We start from the raw sequence: 22534 nt of genomic DNA, 5'->3' as shown, positions 1-22534 counted from the left end.
GAGGTGAATAGGGAACTTGCCTCCCTGCAGAATGCTTTTTTAACACAGTGGCTTAGAAAGTGATCAGCAGATCTAATATGTGCATGCTGAGAATTTGTGCAATCAAGTTGTAATTTACAGGCTCTTATGACTGAGCCAAGTAATGATATGAGCTCACAGACAGCTGACATATGCAGCATGCACACCAAAATCCAAGTTTCATTAGCTATAAGCAGCAGACAAGATCCAAAATTATTAAAGGAGACTTCACTTCTGACTTGTGGCCAGTTAAGATTGAAAAAAAAAATACAACATGCAATGTATATCAGTGTTATCCAGTTTCCTAAAACATGTCCTGCACACCCCTGTAGCCCAGTTGTTGCTGAAAAAGCATGAACAAAGCAGTACACTCACCAAGTTTAATAAAACTTGCAATCATATCTGCATTTTATCATTTGATTTCAGATAAGAGATATCAAATGATGTCTACTCAAATACTATTCTGTTCTCTCTAAAAATTGTCAGCCAAATTAAAAACAATTCAGTATTTTATTTCATAGCAAGGAAACAATTATAATGCATATCACCAAAGCACCATACATTTCAGATTTCCAACAGTTTCCAGTATACAAAATGAAAGTCTTTAAATTAAATCACTTGCATAAACTGTCTGTGTGGTTCCACCATTGATGCATTTAACTGCAAGAGGCTCCATTATATTCCATGACTTGTTGTAAAGGATCAACAGTGAGTTAAGACTGGAACTTAAAACTAATAAAAAAATGCTTCCTTGCATGTGAATTTGTAATCTTTAATAGGAGCATGTATTGAATTTATAATGATACCACTCTGGACGTATTTAAATTAGACAGTGGGCACCTCCTTCAAAACGAACTTTAAAATGTAATATAATTTGTGTTTAGTTTTCCTTTCCCCTCACACCAAGTAAAATTCCAATTAAATTGAGATTAGCTCATCTCCTTAAATGAGGTAATATTCATAGATTCATTGATTGTTACTAGGCTAATGACTTGGGGGCTTTCTAAGCCAAACCTACCCAAGTTTTCCTGAAAGAATAATGATGTCCTGTATCCATATAGGACACTGAGAGCTAGGCATTTATAAGCTACATGTGACCATAAGAGAGATGGGTGGCAGGCATTGTGTAAATTTCCTATTCCCCATTCATTGGTCTAGGTTGTGCTTAAATTGGGTAATAGATTAAGTCAGCTTCACATGAATGGGAAGCCTATTCCTTAGGATGGGCAGTCTGTGGGACAGGGTTCCTATTAAGTGATCGTAGATGTATTTTGTCGAATGCACCTTGATCGAATGAAAAAGAAAGAAAAGGCAAAATAGTGAACCGGCTTTTAAGTAAATTCTTTCCCTGGGAAAGAATTTGCTTGGCTGCTTCCATTACTTTGCCATTTTCGGAACTGTAGTGCAATCTCAGAGTTGGTATATTTAAGTAGGGGGGTGTGGGGTGCACAGCCTCCTACGTCGGAGGTTGTTGAGGGGAGAAGCCCACCACTTTATGTAATGTTTTAAAGTTTTTTTTTTTTTGGAACAGCAATTTTTTTCCCTTGGAAAAAAAATCATTGTTCTGAGGTTTCGACATTCTAAGCTTTCGCTTACATGGGGTTGATTAATTATCGTTCACTTTTGTAAGCATGCAATGATATAATATAGACCCTTTGGGACATATATCTGTCTCTCCAGTGTGTTCTATAAGTCATGGACAAATTTTATGTCCCTAGACCTTGTATTTTTGGTACCTTTTGACTCTTGAATATGCAGGAGATTTATAAGTGTGGGGATTGCGGAGGCACCGTCAGCCAGGCATAGGTCACCCCATAGCAATCTTATAGGAGACTGAGTAGAGGGAAAGGGCTTGAAGCTGTTCTATGTAAGGCAGATTTGTTGTGCCTTGTATTCTTTTTGTAAGGGTCATCTGAGTTCAGTCAAGTTGCTGCATATGCCTGGTCAGGTACATACAGAAGGGAGCATTATACTCTATGACTGGTATGGTAATGCAGCTCTTTTGAGATAACAGCCCAGTAATGAAGGCAAACGTCAGGAGAGTTTCTATCACTCACATTGTGTTACATAGAGGGCAGGAACTTCAGCTACTCACTATGTGGTTTGTGGTGAAAAAGTTGACACAGACACAAATTGTAGACTCACAGGTAGGGTACAAATAGTCAAGAGGGGTGTGGGCATGCCATTTCCCATTATACTTACCCGCAGACATCACCCCTCTCCTGAAAAAACTAGACGGCAAATAATGCTTTTGAAGCATGCCTAAGGTCAAGTAGCCTCATTCTAGGATTAAAAGGGGGGCAGTAAAAGGTCCCACTTTAAAAGGGGAGAGCAGCAGTTAAAGAAAACTCACCTATATGTTCAGAATATAAATAGAGTCACTGATGCAGGCATGTACAAAAGTTATGCGGGATTTCAGGGCACCATGTCTTAGAAACAAAGTGGGCAAAAATACCACAGTATATTTTGAGGGGCATGATTTCCTAGAAGATGAGAATGCAGGGAAATCTAGGGATTTAGACACTTATTATACAAGTCTTAAAGTCTTAATGTGGTGACACAGAAGTCTAAAGAATATAATTCTATAAGGGTCTATATTACGAGAGCAAAAAGACATTTATGCAAATACGTAAACGTCAAACCGTATAGCGCGAAGTGGACTTAGAGCGAAAGTCAAAAACCGCGAAAATGGAAATATCAAATTTCCATGGTTGGCCCATCTGTGGATTAGCTGCATAAGGTAAGTGTTGGATAGTTATGGAGTTTAGGATAGGGTGCGGGTTAAGGTAGGTGCTTAGATAAGTAATGTATGTTAAATTTAGTGTAGGGTTAGAGGTAGGGTTTTGTTAAATGTATGTATGTAGGTTATTTATTTTGTTTGTGTATATTTTTACAGGGGAAATGTGTGGTAGTTACGGACCTTAGGGTTAGGGAGGGGTTAAGGATATTGCATAGATAGTTTTATATGTGGGGTTTAGTAGTGTTGGAGGTAGGGTTTTGTTAAATGTATGTATGTGGATTATTTGTTTTGTTTGGGTGTATGTCTGTAGGGGACGTGTGCAGTAGTTATGGACCTTAGGGTTAGGGAGGGGTTAAGGAAAGTGCATAGTTAGTTGTATATGTGGAGTTTAGTGTCAGGTTAGAAGTAGGGTTTTGTGCTTTACTTTAGGTTAGAAGTAGGGTTTGGTTAGTATATGTATGTGGTTTATTTATTTTATTTGGGTAGGTAGTTTATAGGTAGTGGTGAGGTTGGCCGACTATGACAGTTCGATTTTTTTTCATTGTTCAGTGCATTCAGGATTTTCGCATTTCGTGGTATAGGGGTCGATATTTTGGTATTTGCACATAGGGTTTTTCGCTTTCATACTATAGACCCATTCTATAAACCTAGGGAAATGTACATAAGCAATTAGAATAAATAACAATGTGTGCTTCAGCACCTGTGTACTTAGTCCTTCATACTAATTCAGGCCATCATCCCACAACTGTAAAGGTCTTCTCATAGCTGTTTTCATTGATCCAGTATGGAATTTAGCTTCAAGTACCATGATTTCTGCTAATGAAATTCATTAACTATAGCACTTCAGCACAAAACTTTCATTTTGTTTTGAAGGCAATGACCTATTAAAATTCCTTTTATCATTCTTCACGCAGTCAGCTGACAACTTCATAGTTTTGTCAAAGCGTGTTGAAGCAACTGCAAGTCAATGGAAGGCCAGTACTATGCTGTAGAGAGATTAATGCTTGATCATGGCCCAGATGATCTGGGTTCAGTTACTGGCTTTGGCATCTGAGATCCTGGCAGGGAGGATGAGTATGTCCATCCTAGGGTAAAGGAGTGGCATATACATAGGGCATAGTGTGTCCAATTTCCCTGATCGTGACCAGGGAAGCAACTACAAAGGTGCTACTGAGGGTGGGCAAGGTGTCCTGCTGATATCAGTCCCTTGTGAAAGTGAGTGGCAGCTCAGTGATGACAACCATCGTATATCCCACCTTTAGGGATGTCATCCTGTATGCGATGGCGCAACATGAAAAAGGCACAACAAAAAGTAATGAGGAAATGAATCCACAATAGCAGATTGTGTATTCAAGGAGGATGAAAATGCCTAACAGAACTAGTGGACAATGAGTGCACTCTAAGGCTCTGTGATAGATACGACTATTCTAGTCCATTGTATTTGAAGAATGCAATTTAGATTGCACATTATACAGGAAGTTACTTCTTGCTACAGTCATCTATATGCTACCACATTTTCTTCTTTACCTTTGCAAGGGGACAAGGCAAATATTCAAAATACCTGTAGCAAACACCTTCCACAAACCTTAATATTTCATTTGATCATTCTTTGCCGAATCTGCCTATTATGTATATTCACATTTCATTTACATTTGAAAGACCACAATGAGATTCTCACAATAACTGCAGCAACTCCCTTTAACTTACTTTTGCATCTCATTTGATTTACATTTTAAGGGTACAATCCAAATGTTCTTAGTAGCTGCTGCAATCATATATGACATGCCTTCACATTTCATTTACATTTGCAAAAGTACAATGCAAATATTCTGAAGAGAGATTAGAAAAACACAAAAATGTATCCTCTTTTTAAATGGTAGCTTATTACAATGTCTATCATTGTACTCCATTGCTAAAAGGTAGCACTTGGGGCATTCAGAAAGAAATTACTCATCTCCTCTGAGCACACATTTTGTCAGTAATCTACACAGTCATTTCCTACAAGTTTAACTACTGCAGTGATTACATTTCACTACATACTTTACAAATCAGCCAGTTTGCTACCATACATTATTTTACTTCTCAAGAATCCTTTTCTTGCAATAGTCAGTACAAAAGCATGATGTATTTCTAGAAACTAAGATCAACAGTTCATTATACTAAGGTGCCCATGTTGTACATTTTGCAACTAAGTGCCAAACTATATTGTATATAATGTCAACAGGGAGGATGTAGCTTTCATGAGATCAGTTAACGCAACATCTTTCCAATCAGTGTAATTATATTGGATGCCTAAAAGTGTTTCAAAAGTGAAACACAGGACTGTCAGTCTTATCAAATACACACTTTGCTATTCCATGAAAGCACAGTTTATGAAGTTGATCTCCCCAAGATTATGAGACTATGGTGGTAAGAAACACGGGGATGAGATTTAAGCATTCTCCCCACCCCACCAAGATGCTTTGTTTTTGTTCAAGTGAAAATGCTATGTTATATATTTCTTTGTTGCTCTGTTTATTTGTTTTGCCAATATATTTAGTCTTATGAATTGTTTTTGCAACAAATGGCTTTGTTTTTCATTTTATGTGGATTTGGTTGCACTGGATACATTATAAGGATTTTAGTCCATATCTATACACTCCTTATGCATATAATGGCACCATTTTTGTACCATCATATATACCCTCAGATTAATAACTTATTAAATTAAGGGTTTGCACAGAATATTTTTAGGACAGGAAGGACTTCACTTCTACAAAGTCTCTTATAGTCTTAAGCTGCGACAGCAAATCCAATATGTATTATGTAACAATTTATGTATGCATTTTGCTTAAAGCTGAGTATGGAAAAAGAAATGTTTTGACATTAGTGCTATCTGCCCTTAAAACTTCATTACTATACTGAGTCATGTAAATTACTAATGGTGCAAATTATGACTCAAAACTTTATACATAAGTTGCTTCCATGGAAGAGATGCTATTGTCATGAGTTATTCCAGACAGATGATTTCAGTGTAAAACTACATACACAAGCTTTGACTGTTCTTAGTCTCCATTCATAGAAAGAAAGAAAGAAAGATATCCTTCTTCTACTAATTGGCCTGCACGAATCACAAAGTATATTGAATTTTGGGAGTGAGTTGCACTGGTGCATTTTATCTGGTAGGAAAGTATTTCCATGTTTAGAAAAGTAGGTATATGTACGATAGACATTGCATTATCAGTTCTTATATAAGGTGACTTAAGTCCTTGAAAGGAAGTTTTATCCATAAAAAGGAGGGGACCAAAGAAATGACTTGGGGAATAAAAAGGCATGCTGTAAAAATGGGGACCTTTACAGTTTAAGATATACTGGACAGGTGTCATCAGAATCTAAACATTCAGTGAAGATATTACCATGCTTGCAATACAATGGCCCTGCATATAATAACGATCAGGGATAACATCTGTCTCCTGTGTCACATGCCTGACAAACTGGTTGTGCTCTGAGAGTATCCACTCCCAGCCTAGAAAAAAACTATAATAGCGCTGCAAAAGCTTAGCACACAGTATGTATCCAACATATGGAAACTCTGCCAGAGGTAAGAGACTCATTGTGAACCAAGTTAAGTACCGATACTTTGTGCAGCAACCACATTCTATGGACCACTTCCAATTTATATCAGTATAGGCTTATTTACCACATTGCAACAATTTCTCTTCCATTTTCTTAATGTGAATTATGAAGTCTTGTGTACATACAACTATAACAGAAACGCACCATATGATACAGTCACTCGTAAAATGGCTTCCCTCTTGCTTTTGTCTTAGGGTTCATGGTTCATTATTGACCTTAGAACTTCAGTCCTGTGGCTCTCTGCTGCTATTTTTGATAGATTATATATAATAGTCTTTTATCATTGCTTATGGATGCCTTTTAAATGATTGTAAGTCTACTAGCCGGAATGCTGACTTAATTATAAATTCCATTGACATGAGATAAAATTCCAATTATCTTAAATGTAATTTTTATTGCACAAAATAAAGGGCAAACAAGTCCAGTAGTTAAAAAGGACAATTGCAATGAAAGAGTGTTCTGGCATAAAATGTAAACTTCTGTAAAAATGTTTTCAGAACTCAAGCAGCCCAAATTTTGAATTTTATTTTCCTGGAGAAATGCAAAACTAGTGCATCTGTTTAACAGAAAAGACTTGAGTTCATCACTCCTTAACTATAGTAAAATTATATTGATATGCATTGTGCTGGTAAGAAATGCCACTGGTAGTAAATTGGTTAAACTGTTATTGTTACTGCAGCAGCTCATGTTCTGCATGTTAAACTATTTTATCCAGGAATTTGTACACAATTACAGCTGCTAGGTTATTTCTAGCCTTTGTAAGACAGGCAGAAAATATACTTAGTCTTGTGTATATATGTATATGTGTATATATATATATATATATATATATATATATATATATATATATATATATATATATATATATATACAGTAGATATAAAAAGTTTACACAACCCTGTTAAAATGCCAGGTTTTTGTGATATAAAAAATTAGACCACAATAAATCATTTCAAAACTTTTCCCACCTTTAATATGACCTATAACTTGTACAATTCAATTAGAAAACAAACAAATCTGTTAGGAGAAAAATATATAAAAAATAAAAAACGTACAATAAGCTGGTTGCATAAGTGTGTACACCCTTAAACTAATACTTTGTTGAAGCACCTTTTGATTTAATTACAGCATTCAGTCTTCTTGGATATACACCTGCCATCAATTAAAGAGACTCTGATTAACCCAAATAAAGTTCAGTTGTCCTAGTAGGATTTTCCTGACATTTACTCAGTTGCCTGCTACAGCAAAAGCCATGGCTGACAGAGAGCTTATAAAGCATCAAAGGGATCTCATTGTTTAAAGGTATCAGTCAGGAGAAGGGTACAAAAATATTTCCACAGCATTGGATATACCATGGAACACAGTGAAGACAGTCATCAAAAAATGGAGAAAATATGGAACAACTGTGACATTACAAAGAACTGGACATCTCTCCAAAATTGATGAAACAACAAGATGAAAGTTGGTCAGGAAGGCTGCCAAGAGACTGACAGCAATACTGAAGGAGTTGCAGGAATTTCTGGCAAGTACTGGTTGTGTACTACATGTGACAACAATCTCCCGTATTCTCCATATGTCTGGGCTATTGGGTAGGGTTGTAAGATGGAAGCCTTTTCTTTCACAGAAAAACATCCAGGCCTGGCTAAAATTTGAAAAACAATACACCAGGTCTCCCAAAAGCATGTGGCAAAATGTGTTAAGGTCTGATGAGACCAAGGTTGAACTTTTTGGCCACAATTCCAAAAGGTACGTTTGGTGCCAAAACAGCACTTCACTTCACCAAAAGAACACCATCCCCACAGTGAAGCATGGTGGTGGCAGTATCATGCTTTGGGATTGCTTTTCTTCAGCTGGAACTGGGGCTTTCCTCAAGGTGGAGGGAATTATGAACAGTTCCAAATACAAGTCACTTTTGGTCCAAAACCTTCAGGTGTCTGCTAGAAAGCTGAAGATAAAGAGGAATTTCACCTTTTAACACAACAATGACCCCAAGCATACATCCAAATCAACAAAAGAATGGCTTCACCAAAAGAAAATTAAAGTTTTGGAATGGCCCAGCCAGAGCCCAGACCTAAATCCAATAGAAAATCTGTGGGGTGACCTAAAGACGGCTGTGCACAAAAGATGCCCTCGCAATCTGACAGATTTGGATCGCTTTTGCAAGGAAAAGTGGGCAAATGTTGCAAGTCAAGATGTGGCATGCTGATAGACTCCTACCCAAAAAGACTGAATGCTGTAATTAAATAAAAAGGTGCCTCAACAAAGTATTAGTTTAAGGGTGTGCACACTTATACAACCAGCTTATTGTACATTTTTCATTTTTTAGATTTTTTTCCCCTAACAGATTTGTTTGTTTTTCAATTGAATTGCACAGGTTAAAGGGCACATTAAAGGTGGGAAAAGTCTGGAAATGATTTATTGTGGTCCCATTTTTTATATCACAAAAATCCTGGCATTTTAACAGGGGTGTGTAAACATTTTATATCCACTGAACACACACACACACACACACACACACACACACACACACACACACACACACACACACACACACACACACACACACACACACACACACACGCACACACGCATGTGTTTGTGTGTGTGTGTGTGTGTGTGTGTGTGTGTGTGTGTGTGTGTGTGTGTGTGTGTGTGTGTATGTGTGTGTGTGTGTGCATGTGTGTATGTGTGTGTGTGATTTAATGAGGTCATCTAAGGTTTTAGATATGTTATAACCAAGTGCAATATGGAAATGTGATCATTAAAGCCATTACAGAACAGAATCATTGCTTGCTGAGTGATGGACAAATAGCCTGGGTCTGGGACTATACTGTACTACTAGGTTTAAACCAAATGTCCATATCCTGATATATTGAATATAATTAAGAAACAAATTCATGTCAGGTTAAAATTAAACAAACAAACAAAAAAAAAAAAACACTCAGCTAGATCAGCAAGTACCTTACTAAAAGGCATTACTTACACATCTGATGCAACAAGCCCTCATCTAGCAAGCTAGATTACAAAGTGTTTCAGATAAATTTAGAGTCAAGCATAGAACAGAAACACAGTTATTAAAGCTATCATTGTACAGGATCTTTGCTCACTTGGGCGATGACCATTTAGTTTATGGATCTAGTTTATTTTATCAAATTTTTAAAATGCCGATCCTTATATGGTCGAGATCATATGAGACATTTAAAAAAAATCAAAATGAAAACATTCACCAAATACACTGTTTTTGCCCCCCCCCAATAATTATATACTTGAACAGATTGCACTAGTGGGGAAATGGCAAATTCCACACTATACTGCAATCTCATTATAAACATTTAAATTTTTTAAAGTGCTGAGCATATGGTCTCGACAATATGAGGTTTGGTGTTTTAAAAAGTCAGTAATATAAACTAGACCGCTATCTCAGTTCTAAGCGCAGAAGACTAAATACAGACATAAGTAGTCCTGTTTTTTACAAGTGATTACATTTCAGTAGAAATAACAAACACAAATTTGCATAGTCTTAAAAGATGCAAAAAAAACAAAAAAAACAAAAAAACAAAAAAAAAAAAACAAGCAGGACAACTAAAGTGGTTTCCATATTAAAATTGCATTACTTATACATGATGCAATTAGACCTCAAGTAGCAGGTAATTGCAAAACTAACATCTGAAAACTCTAGCTTCCAGACTTTGGCTCTTCAACTCAGTCACTTATAAAGTAAGCCTATTATCCTGCCCCCCCCCAAAAAAAAATGTACAATCTCTGAAACAAATGGATTAAACAGTAGAATGCTGTTACCTCTCTAGATGAACTAACTACACTAGCATTCTTTGACATCCCATGGAAAAAGGAACTGAAATGCATAACTACTGTAGTCTTCATTCCTAATCTAAATACTTGCCTGGAATCTAACTTCTAACCTGGAGTCCTCACAGTTGCATAGTTACTGTTCTCCTTCCTTCCACTCTTACATTCCTAATACAGTTAGTTCAGCTCAGTCCTGGGGTCATGGCACTCACTTGAAAGGGATATGCAGATTGGCATGCTTGAGACAAAAGGGCATATCCAATTTTCATTATTTCAAGATACAGTATGCAAGCTCAGAGACTACTTTTGACTGAAAAGAGCAATTGTAAGAGCCCATTAAATTCATAACAGCTGAAATGATTAGTTATGTACTGCTGAGTTGATAAATTTACTGTCAGATGTGATCACACAAGCTTATTCAGAATCATTGCTTGGTATAGTTTTACTTTTATTGGAAAATCCAGGTATAAATAATCCATTCCCAAAACAGTACCAGAAGTTATGCTTTTTGAAGTTATTTTGCCATCATTACATGAACCTTGCAATGACTAGAGATTAGTGTCAATACACAGCAAGAAACTGTAAAGCAAACAAACAAATAACTTAAAAAATGCCTCTCTTTAACAAGAATATATTCTGTACTGGTTTATAATCATTGCCAGATAAAATATAAACAAAACTGTAAATTCAAATTTATTGCATGGCTAGAAATACAGCTAATAAGAGCATACCATTCTGAAGCCATTTTAAAGCACCTCTTAAAAGGAAGACAAACTCAGAAAATAGTTTAATAAGCAAATTTATGGCTAGTAAAACAGTTAATTTACTGCATGTTACTATTAATGTCACACAGAATCTCATATATCTAGATACTATGAAAAAATATTTAGGTTCTGTGTTTCACTCATTACCATTCACTATCAGATGTAACTACAAGAAAGCAACATTTAAAGGGACTTTTATGCCAGTGCTATACCTTATTGATTATTGATTATTTATTGATTATTTATATAATATCATATACCTGTATTGTAATGGGCCATAATAATCTCCAGATATATTTAGGGGCACAAGAAAAAAAAACAACCTTTCCTACCTTTGATGTCTTCAGCCTGGGATAATTTCACTTGCTTGCTTATCACAAACTCACAAACTGCTTGTACATATGTTAGAAAAAAAATGATCACTGCAGTCAACATGGAATAGTAGACATTTAAAACAGTATGTGAAATCTTAGCACAGAAATGTTTAATGCTTCAGTACAGACTAGCAGGTAAACTTGAAATTATAAATTAGCATTAATTATAGGTTTTACATTCACAAGCTACATTCCGTATGATGAAGCCTTTGAATCATACAGTAGTGTTTACTGGTTAACTTGTGTCCTTTGCCAATTTCCAAAGCGCTGGCGCATTTTTTTCCTCACATTTTTTCAGCTTTTACTTTTTAGCATATATACAATAAGAAGAAACTTAAGTAACCATTTCTTTATTTGTAGATTTTACAGCCTCGTGGTTTTAACTAATTGAATATACATATATATATATATATATATATATATATATATATATATATATATATATATGTGTGTGTATATCCATTTTCCCTTTTAGGGTAAGACGGACGTATTATTCGTTTCCTTACCCGGCACTCCATGCAACTGCACCCACTCATCTCCCAGAACACTTAATGTCCACATGATTACAGTTATCGTACCATCATCTTCAAATCCTGTCTGCTAAAGATCAAGATGAATCAAAGTAGCTATCGGCCACTGCTTACAGGTCACAGCTATGATACCTTTGTGATGGAGCATGTTGAAATGTAATATGTTCCAGTCGTAGTTATCCAAGACATGCCTGCAGATATCATCAAGCTCATATTAATCTCATTAGTTAGCTGTGCACCTCCCTCTGAACACTACTTTGCAATCATGAGAGACAAACACAAAAATTCAAGACAAGACATTTTCTGTTAAGGGGCCTAATATTTCAGTCGGATTCATCTGCAGGGAAACATTCCCTCAGCAGTCCCAGCCCTAGAAATAACCTTTTTGCAAACATTAGGATAACACCTGAATATTAGTTCAGCCTTAATGCCTCATTATGAATGAATCTGCATTCCTATTAAAACAGATCAACTACAACAATGAGATTCCTGACCTAACATAAGGCATACAATTATCAGGTTTTTTATTAGGCTCTTCCTATCACTTGTAACCTTAAGTAAAAATCCCATGTAACAGCCTCTATTTATACAACAGGTAGGAGTCTCTATAGTTCCTCTCTCTGTCAATATTCTTTCAGGTTCTAAATGTCAGACTGAGCCACGAGCACCCATAAAAGATTATATTACCTAAATCTACCTATCCTGAATATTACCAGAGTAGTTACATAATCGGAATGATTCTCGTCTTACAGCCAAGCATGTCTGCCATTACTTTGCTTTTGCCCTCCACGGACATTCCTGGCATGTCACATTAACCATTTCTACATATTCTAATTTACCTGCCTAATGCTCAGTACTATAACTTTGTAAAGGAGATACTAATCACTCCCTGTTGAGTTAAAGATACTCCATCAGTGTAGAAGACATTCATTTCCACCACTGCATTCTACCAGGGCCAACTAGACATATGAGAACCAAAAGAGAACTCCAGTAGCCAGTCACTCAGTCAGTATAATAAGTTATGCTACACCACCTCCATAACTTACGTCAACCAACATTTCTCTTTAGATGAGCATTCTGGACAATCTTTGTACATATCAAAGTCAGACCAGACCCAAAGTCATCAGGCCAGGGTCCCACACTCCCAAGTGCTTATTAAATGACTTGGCTTAAAGCAGTCTACTTGTGCCCCAAATGCTCTGGCTGCGTTATGATGATTTAAGTTTAGGCTGCCCTGTGATTTATTGCTGTCTTAAGATGCCGAAATGTTTGGTTTTCAGAAGGGATAAGAAACCAGTCATTAAACTGAGAGCTAATCATATTCCCTGTACCATACATCTCAAGGGATACTGCTCATTTTGCAATGTGACTACAAAATGCTTACATTTTTAGATTTTTTTCTCTGACCATGCTGTATATCTGCTCCATGCATATAAGGTCAGTGTAAATTTAAAGGTCATGTTGGAATCTGGCAAACCACTTTTCTTTTTGCATCTGATTAAAAGCCAATGTATTTCTTTAGCTCCAGAGCAAGTACTGTCTAACTCTCTCTCTTCTACAAGTTCCAGCAGACTCCTAGAATCACCCTGCAGACAGCCACTGCTATCCACAGAGTTTACAAGGCAAAGGGGAAAATGGAAGTTAGTTGCCAAGCCTTTTTTCTGTATCATAAACTCATGCACTTTCACTTATGGACAATTTAGAGTCCCCAGTCCACCTACTGCATACCTTTAGAATATGGGAGGAAACTGGAGCACTTGAAGAAAACCCATGCAAACGCAGGGGCAGACATGCAGACTCCACTAAGAAGGAACCCTGGCTGAGAGTTGGACCTGAGAACCTCTTGCTGAGACAGCAATGTTAACTGTTATACCACTGTACCCCCCCCTCCAGTGCAAGTATATTACCAGTTAAAGGACAATACCCTGACATGATTTTCCTCATTTTTTTATGCTTCTGCCCTTAGGGGAGTTAAAAAGTAAATCAGTACTGCATCTTTAAATGCATATTATATTTATAACTCTCATGTGTGCTTTTATTTTAGTTCTTCTATAGTCAAATCCATTCCCATGTAAAACCCTCCCTTCTCCTGCGTAACTCAATTCAGACCAAAAAAATTAAGTTAAACCACATTTTCCACCCATTTTTCCTCAACTATAACTAGGTATTTACAGGATTTGAAGATCAGCATCATATATATGTTTAAATATGTTATTTTCTTTGTGTTTACCTTTTCTAAGACATATGCTGTTGTTCTTCATATGAATCTTATTAGTCATATGCCTGCATCAGTTGTAGTAATTGTTAATTTGCGCCACTTTCCTTGCTGTTAGTTTGTGAGTGGCTCTTTTCTACCCTGTACTACTATAAGTGTGCCTCACCTGTTCAGTCATCCTGGTCAAACCATAAATAAGTTATGATGTCTGCTATGATAGGATATTTAAAACTCTAACTTGCAGAAGAGCTTATCTTTTAGATTTGTACTCATCCCCATGCTGTTGTACTCCCATCTCTTTTTTTAAATGAGCACATCTCTTGAATGCTATTCTTATGTACATTAAGACATGTGGGCACCCTTTTCAACTGCTGCTCTTAACAAGCAAAAATATTTTCAGATGAATAATCATGTCTTTAAAGTGCTATGCAACTCTTTGCTCCAGTGATGGAGGCATACATTTAAATATTTATTTAGCTCTTCTGAGCTTAGTAAGACATGTTTTAAAAACATGCTCACAACAGCACTCTACTAAATCAAGTAAAGGCTTGGTTATACTTTGTTATTCACCAGTAGAGGAATTATCTTATTAGCAGTAGGATGTATGGTAGAAAATGTGTTGAAGAGTTGGTGCAATCCATAAAAAAATGTATAGCAGTTACTGATTTTATCTGGCATGGGCATGCAGGCATTGCCAATATTGTTACTGCACCTGTTTTTTAAGTTATCAATAATTGTTAAAAGATACCACCTCTCTAACACTGTATTCCTCATATTTTATTACTTTTATGCTGGTCTTGATGTTTATAGTTAAAGCAATATTGACCTCCAAATCAATATCCTTCCTATTTGTAGAAATTATTTTATTTCTAAGGATACATCATTTTAAAGTATAATGCAAGTATTATGTTTTCTGAGCCACCACACTATCAATTCTAAATGTCAGTTATCTGGGTAATGGCATTTCTGGTTTTGTAGATTTTTGGACTCTGAACTTTTCAGTTAGTGATACAAGTAGATGTGCTGTATTTTCCTCATCTCATAAAATGGTGTATGTGGCTGTAGGAACCCCTTTTTGCAAATGGTTTATCTCAAGATTATCGGCAGTGGCAATATGTGGGTTTATTGTAGGTACTGCAGTCACTAATTACAGTTATTCTAAACACAACATGAGGATGATCCTGAGAGTTGTTTTGTTTTGATATCACATGCTGGATTTGTGTAGCTGCAGAGAGACTATTTAATTTATGTTCATGTCCAACTTTAATTTCTTATTCTAATAGAGGTATTCTTTTTTTTTTTTGAGGTAGGAGTAATTTTGATCTACACTATTAAAATAAAAACTGTATACAAGCCTTTTCCCTATGACATAGCTTCAACTAAAGAAGGCATCTGTTTTTTTCCACTTTGCTGTTGTAGCAATTGTCATAAAACAACTGTTTTTCCACTTTGCTGTTGTAGTAATTGTTATAAAACAACTGTGTCAGCATTTTTCTATGTAGACTATACCATATTCAGAATTAAGTCCATAAAATGGCTAATTTACTGGTGAAGACTGTAACATCTAGGAAATGTTTTTTAAACATGCTTTTCCTTTAGAAGGCATTTGTGGGACCATGGACAGTTTTCTTGACTTAGTGAAACTGTTCTGGCACTTGCAGCTGCCTCACCTGTTGGTACATTCTGTCTCACGCAGTGTTGTCTTTGTTTCCCAATAATTGTACTGTCCTGCCAAATCCATTGTTTGCTATTAACTTTTGCAGTAAATATTGTCTTTTTTTGTATGACCATTGCTAAGTATACTACCCTGCCAGCTCAGATGCACAAGTGAGAAAAAAAATAGACAACTGGTAAATTCTGAATGCACTCAGCTGCCTGACAAAAACATCTCTAAGTATAAATCTGTTAGCAAGCAAAAGAAATAAGGACCTGGTTTGAAGAAACATGAATCAGATAAGGAAAAAAAGGTGATGAACTTATTTACATTTTCTATTTGCCTAGAAGAAAAAAACAAAGGGTCTATATTACTTTATCAAAGATTCATAGAACCATAAACGGTGAATGCTCACTTCTGCAAATGTTTTTCAATGAATAACTTTCCCAGGGAAAGTAATGAGTTGCCCATCATTACAAATTTGCCCTTTTCCCCACTGTAGTGCGATCTCAGCGTTGTTATATATAGTTGGGGGGTGCAGCCCCCCCACCTGGGTGGGTTTGAAATACTGTGCTTTGTGTGAAGGTCTGAATGCTGGGCAACTCGTTACTTTCCGTGAGAAAGTAATTCATTGAAATGAACTTTCACGGAAGTAACTAACATTCATGGGAATAAACCTTCGATAAATTGATATAGACCTGCAAATAAAAAATCATTGCCAAAATAACTCCAGGTGGCAGTATAAGGAAACTAAGCACTGTTGCAGAATAGTATGATTTGTGTTGAAATCGAAGATAAAAAAAGTCTTTACATGGAGCTGTGTAAAATACCACTATACAGAGTGGATGGTGCAGCAGCCTATTTTATGGTGTTTACAGCAGCTTCTCATTTACTTGGGAATCCTTGTAGTCCCTCCTGCCACTGTGGGGTAAATATGAAGCAGCTGAAACTCCATTTCAGGGAAACAATCAATCCTTATTCTCATAGTCACAGTAGTGCAGTGAGAAGCATATAGGGAATTCTCTTCTGCTCCTTATTTCCTCAAAGTCAGTGTAGTAGGAAATAAGTGGCATACAGTTTTTCTGTGGATTTTGGTGGGAGGGTTGGCATAATGTCAAGGTATTAACCTCACAGATACAAATGTACAGATTGGGGTTTGATTTTGATTTCCATTATTGGCTAGGCTTGCAATAGTCTGCAGAGTGATAGCTTATTATTTACCTGAGAATGCATGAACTATGCTTATGTTACTTCTCTAAACCTTTATGCTTCAGGTGTTTTGCATTCATGTTTAGTACTTACCTGTAAACATGCTAGCATGAGACAGTTGTGTAGACTTCCTATAATTTTTTTTTTACATTCAGTGCTTTCTCTGGTGCTTCTTGATAGCGAGTGGTATAAAGGCAGTAGCATACATTTAAGCATGAAGAAATCCTAGTGACAGTAAACTGGCCTTGTGATATTTGATATTTTGTAAGCGTAACTATTACATTTTGCAATTTGTGTTGAATGTAATGTTATTTCAAATACTTTGCAGCTACAAAAAATATTGCTGCATCTCTGGCCATGCTTATGTTTGCATGTAGGGCCTCATACTGGTGAAGAATTTCAGAAGTCTTCGTGTAGCCCAATATTTCTCATATGGCAAAGCCAGACTGTTTAGGGAAGTTCAAGCAACTCTTTCAAGGGAAGTCCAAGCAAGTCTGAAAACTATATTCGTACTGATTTTGTGCAAAATCCAGATACTTTGCTTTTGTGTGAAATCTGTTTAAACGCAGAAGCATGATAGTAGGTGAATGTACGTATGACTGTAAATCAGTATTCCAAGACACCTGACCAGAATATGCTTATTTCAATTTACCTGTGTGTTGTGTATATTGTCATGTGTAGAAAGTCCCAGAATGTTTTTAATATTTAGAGGAGGCTCAAAAACTTCTCTGTTTAGGGAGATTCACCATAGTCTGAAAACCTATGTTATGGCCTTATCAGTCTTGTAACACAGCCTGCTGCCATGGCAAATGCAAGTCTTTACTCATCTGCTCAGGCAAACTTGCCGTGTAAGAAAGCCACTTCTTGATGCTTCAGCAAAATATTAAAGATGTGCAAGAGTTGCATCTTGCAGATGGTTCTGTAGCACAAAAAATGGAGTTTTCATTGCAACCCTGGTGATCCAGGTTTGAGTAGAAGGATCACCTGTTGAAGGAGTCGGGTGCAGATGGAGTGAGTTGGTAGTTGCTGGCCATCCTATGAGAGAAACATGTTGGTTATGTTCTGACCACTGAAGCATCAGTCTACTGGGCAAGCATGCGGACTAGCACCAAAATTCCCTGAACTCGTAGGATGACAACCTAGCAAAATACATAGTGCTATACTTAAGTAGAAATTATGGCATCATGTGACTGACACAGCAACCATTGCATATCACTTGCTGCTAACAAAGGAGGTGGAGTTAGTCATATATGAAAAATCCCAGCAAACAATAGAAAACATTATGACTTTTGCATTCACTCCTCCAATACAAGATGAAGCTACCAAAGGAAGATCACTATTATGGGGAATGTTGTGTGCTAAAAGAAGGAACGACAGTGGAACTAAAAGGTCAATAGAGTATCAGAGAACGCTTGATGGGAAGATCTTCCATAAACGGGCTGAAGATAGGCTGTTAATCTACTCCTCTCCGACAATGCAGTGCCAATCTCAACACAGAATTTCACTTATGGCAGTGCATACCCACTGGTGTACTACATAAACAAGAAAAGAGAATAAAGGAAGGACTGTGGGTGGACCACTATATTTTGGAGGTGTGAGGTTTACAAACTTTGTATCATAAAACTACTTTTTTCTTAAACTAATAAACATACAACTGACATCACTTGCTACATGTATTTATTTAAGTTGGCCTAAAAGGCTGGGAGAGATATTAGCTGCATATAGGAAACAGCATTAGCATGACTTTCATACTAAGCAATGATACAATATATTAGTTCACAAAAATTAAATTTCTGAATTCTGATTCTTAAAGCTATATATGCTACATCCCCTTCATTCAAAGAGAAAATTTCAAGCTTCAGTTTCTCTTTATAAAAAATAATCTCAGAGAACAAATATCTACTTTATTGTTGCATTCAGGACGCTGTAATAAGCATGTTACAATACCATATTTTCTTCACATTCAAGGACATTTCAACATTTCTATATGATCAATTTAAGAGCTTCATGTGCTGAGCCAAAATGCTATCATACATTAATAACACATTTCAAATATGTAGTTCAATACCCTCAGTATTTGCTGCTTTGCGAGTATCTTGCTGGCTGTCCAGTCTTTCACCTGTAGAATATTTGAAAGACTCCATGGTGCACATTTACTAAATTCCTTCAGATGGTCTAGCAGGATATTTTAGACTTAAGGTGAACATTTTCTTCATCTGTTACTGCTTCTGGAAATTTCTCTTGGGACACATTTTCAGATATTTGGCCACCTCACAAACCTCTTGACTAACATCCTTTCAGTCTTTATATTCACTAACTGCGAGACATGCTGTGAGTAAATGTTTACTGTTGGTCAGAAAATCTTCATCCTCAGTTAAAGATAAGATTACTATAGGTCACACTTTTTCGCAACCATTCCATTTTCCCATGGAACTTTGCTGCACTTGTAGAGAAGACAGTCTGCTGTTGATTATTGTAATGCAGTCTACACTAATTTGCTTTCATTCTGTCATAGATCAGTATAGTGTTTCCCTGTGGAGCGGCCTTAGGTCATCTGGCGCCCTAGGCAAAAGGGCTCCCCGGTGCCCCCTCCACACTACCTGGTGCCCCCCATCCTGGACTACCTACACCAAATAATTATTGGAAAAGTGCTCCTGGTAGACCGGCACCCTAGGCGGCCGCCTAGTTGGCCTATGCCTAAGGCCGGCTAGACCTTTAGCAAACTATAAAGGAAGTCAAAACTTACTGAATTGTATTGTACTAATAACCAATGACTTACTAAAAATCATTTGATTTTCTTTTCTGAATGTTGTTGTTGTAACTTTCGGCTTTTCCCGGTTAGGGGTCGCCACAGCGGAACTCCGATCTGCTAATGATTGGCAGTAGATTTTTACATGCCAAGTTGCCAGCCCTGACGCACAACCTTCAACGAAGGTATGCCTATTCACGGATGTCTCCAAACAGAAGATACTTTAGCTGAGAATTGAACAGGACACCGTCTTACTGTGAGGCGATAATGCTGAATATTTTTAATATCATACTGACATACTGATGTCATTGTAAGTCCATTTGTTACATGTTTCTGTGTCCTGCATGTGTTGGATGGTTGTATCTTGTATGCATTAGTACAGACTATATAGACTACAACCTATGTGTCCAATGCAGCACAGCGAGTTATCATGTCTTATGATATTACTTGCTTAATGGACCACACTGTTATGCAGTAAAGATGCCTTAATTTCTGTATCTATTCTTGCTGCATAGCTTATTTCATGACATACTCTACAAGGGCTATTGTTTTGTTGTGCAGTATCTATACTGATTTTCAGGTAACAGCATGATGAAAAGGTTTCATGTACCAGCCGACTCATCAGACTGACAGATATATACACAAGTAAAACAAGTTACAAAGCCTGCTTTTCTTCCCATCCCTGCTTGGTGGTTACTATAGATTGGATTTTGTCCCCGGGGTCAAGTAACAGAAGTGGTAGGTCTTCTTAGTAAGGAAATGCTACTGTTTACGAAAGTCCATTCTTTAATCTAGCATGCTTTTTGTTAAACATCTTCTCATAGCATGATTTTCTGGAGTCTGGATTTATACATTGAGAAGGGACCTCTTCCTGCTGCTTACACTTCAGTGCACAATCTGACAGCTAAAACACTGGATGCTTAACTGTGTGAGTTTTATTTGTGTGTGTGTGTGTGTGTGTGTGTGTGTGTGTGTGTGTGTGTGTGTGTGTGTGCGCACGCATGCGCACGCATGTATATGTTTATGCTGTCTGTATGTGTATGAGTGAAGTTCTTGTACAAAAGATTGTCCTTGTCAGCTACAGCACAAGTTAGTTTATGACCAAAAAATGAAAAAATGCTGTGAATGCAAAGAGACTGTTTAAGAAAGAATAATGCTTGCTTGCATTGACTGCAAGAAAAATGTGGATAACAAGTAATTAAAAATGGAACATGTGGAAGAGATGTGTAACTACATGGTGTTGGTGTTTTGTTAAAAGGAAGCATGTCAAGACTTGTTACTTTAATATGTTGTTTCTAGTATATATAAATCACAAACACATACTCTCAGTTATGAAAAATAGTAGTCTTAAAAAATATTATATAGAGTTTAACCCTGCAATGCAATGGTACAGTATTGCATAGATCATGTACACCATGGTGTCAATTTATTAAACTTTTTGTGCAATTTCATGTTACAAAATGTAAAATGTAAACATATTTACATGGTTTAAATAAATATACTATTACAAATTTTCAGAATGCTTGGTTGATGAGCTACACTCTAAGTGGGTACAGTTCCAATGCAGGCTGCTTCTGTGATACAAATTACATGAACTGAACTGCCAAAGATTGTATTAAACATACATATTCTGCAGATAATGCTGTGTTAAATATACATATTCAGCAGATAATGCTGTGTTACATATGTCTCTGTCTGAACACTGCAGTACCTGCACTGGTATCCTTGGTTCTCTTTTGCCTGTCAATGATACTCCTCAAAAGCTCAGTCCCCTCCTGTTCCATAAACCTCTGTTCTGAGGAGTGTTATTCCTTTACTCAATTTGGAGTTCTATCTATAAGTGTGACAAAAAGGATAAGCACACTATAAAGAGCCAGGAACCTTACGAAATAAATAGGCTTCCAGAATTCCTCCAGGTCTCTTAACAACAACAAAAAAACACAACCAGTGGGAGAAGTTGGACAGGTCATTCCAGTGTCCAGACAAAGACTAGAAGACATTCTGCTCAGTGCATAACTTGCTTATTTATTCTGATCCTGTTAAGACACTGGAAAAACTGGAAAGAATCCAAAGCTAACCTTATACAGCCTATATGCCAACAAGCCTTTGAGAATGGTGGCTCCAAAGGAAGTGCAGACCCTTACTCAAACTATAATGTCTGACAAACTCATGTAAGATTGACCATGTAGCAGCTGTAGTAATGTCTGCCAAGGCAAGTTTCATAGAAAGGAAGCAGATGCAGCCTATGTTTTGATAGATTGAGCTTTCCAGGTGTATGCCATAAAATTGAAAGGATTACATGTTTTGGAGTGGCAATGCCTCTTTCAGTATTTTAAAGTCCTGCCAGATTAAACTGAATGTGCTTGGTAGATGTTAGTTACTGGAGATGTAATAGAGGAGTCTAGGAAGCTGAATGCAGATTTGGTCCATTGAAAAACTGATGGAATTTAAATAGGAGGTTAGGGAAATACATAGTAAAATATGGTGGAGCAAGATGCAATTGGCTCCAAGGGTATTTATCTTATGGTTAACAGAGGAAAACAAGAAGTTGTTGCATAAATCTTCACTTATTATAATGCAAGAAAGCTGTAACTAGGTAATGAAAGACAAAAGAGAAGGACATTCAATTTATTTATTTCAGTTTCTTTTGACTGGAATAGTCCTCCTGAGCTTAAGCCCACCTTTGGAGAAGACTAGGGAGAAATGCACCAAGTATATAATAATACAGTTAAAATATAACACTATAAAAAGTCACAGCATATACGATAAAACAAGTTTTGCAGTAATATTAGCATTACCATTCTGGCAGAATGCAATTGGTTTGACTAGTATTTACAATGGACGCATCTAGCAGAATGC

This window comes from Protopterus annectens, chromosome 8.part1 (assembly GCF_019279795.1).
Source record: "Protopterus annectens isolate FY-2018-M chromosome 8.part1, PAN1.0, whole genome shotgun sequence".
NCBI lineage: Eukaryota > Metazoa > Chordata > Ceratodontiformes > Protopteridae > Protopterus > Protopterus annectens.
This window is presented reverse-complemented; position numbering follows the sequence as displayed.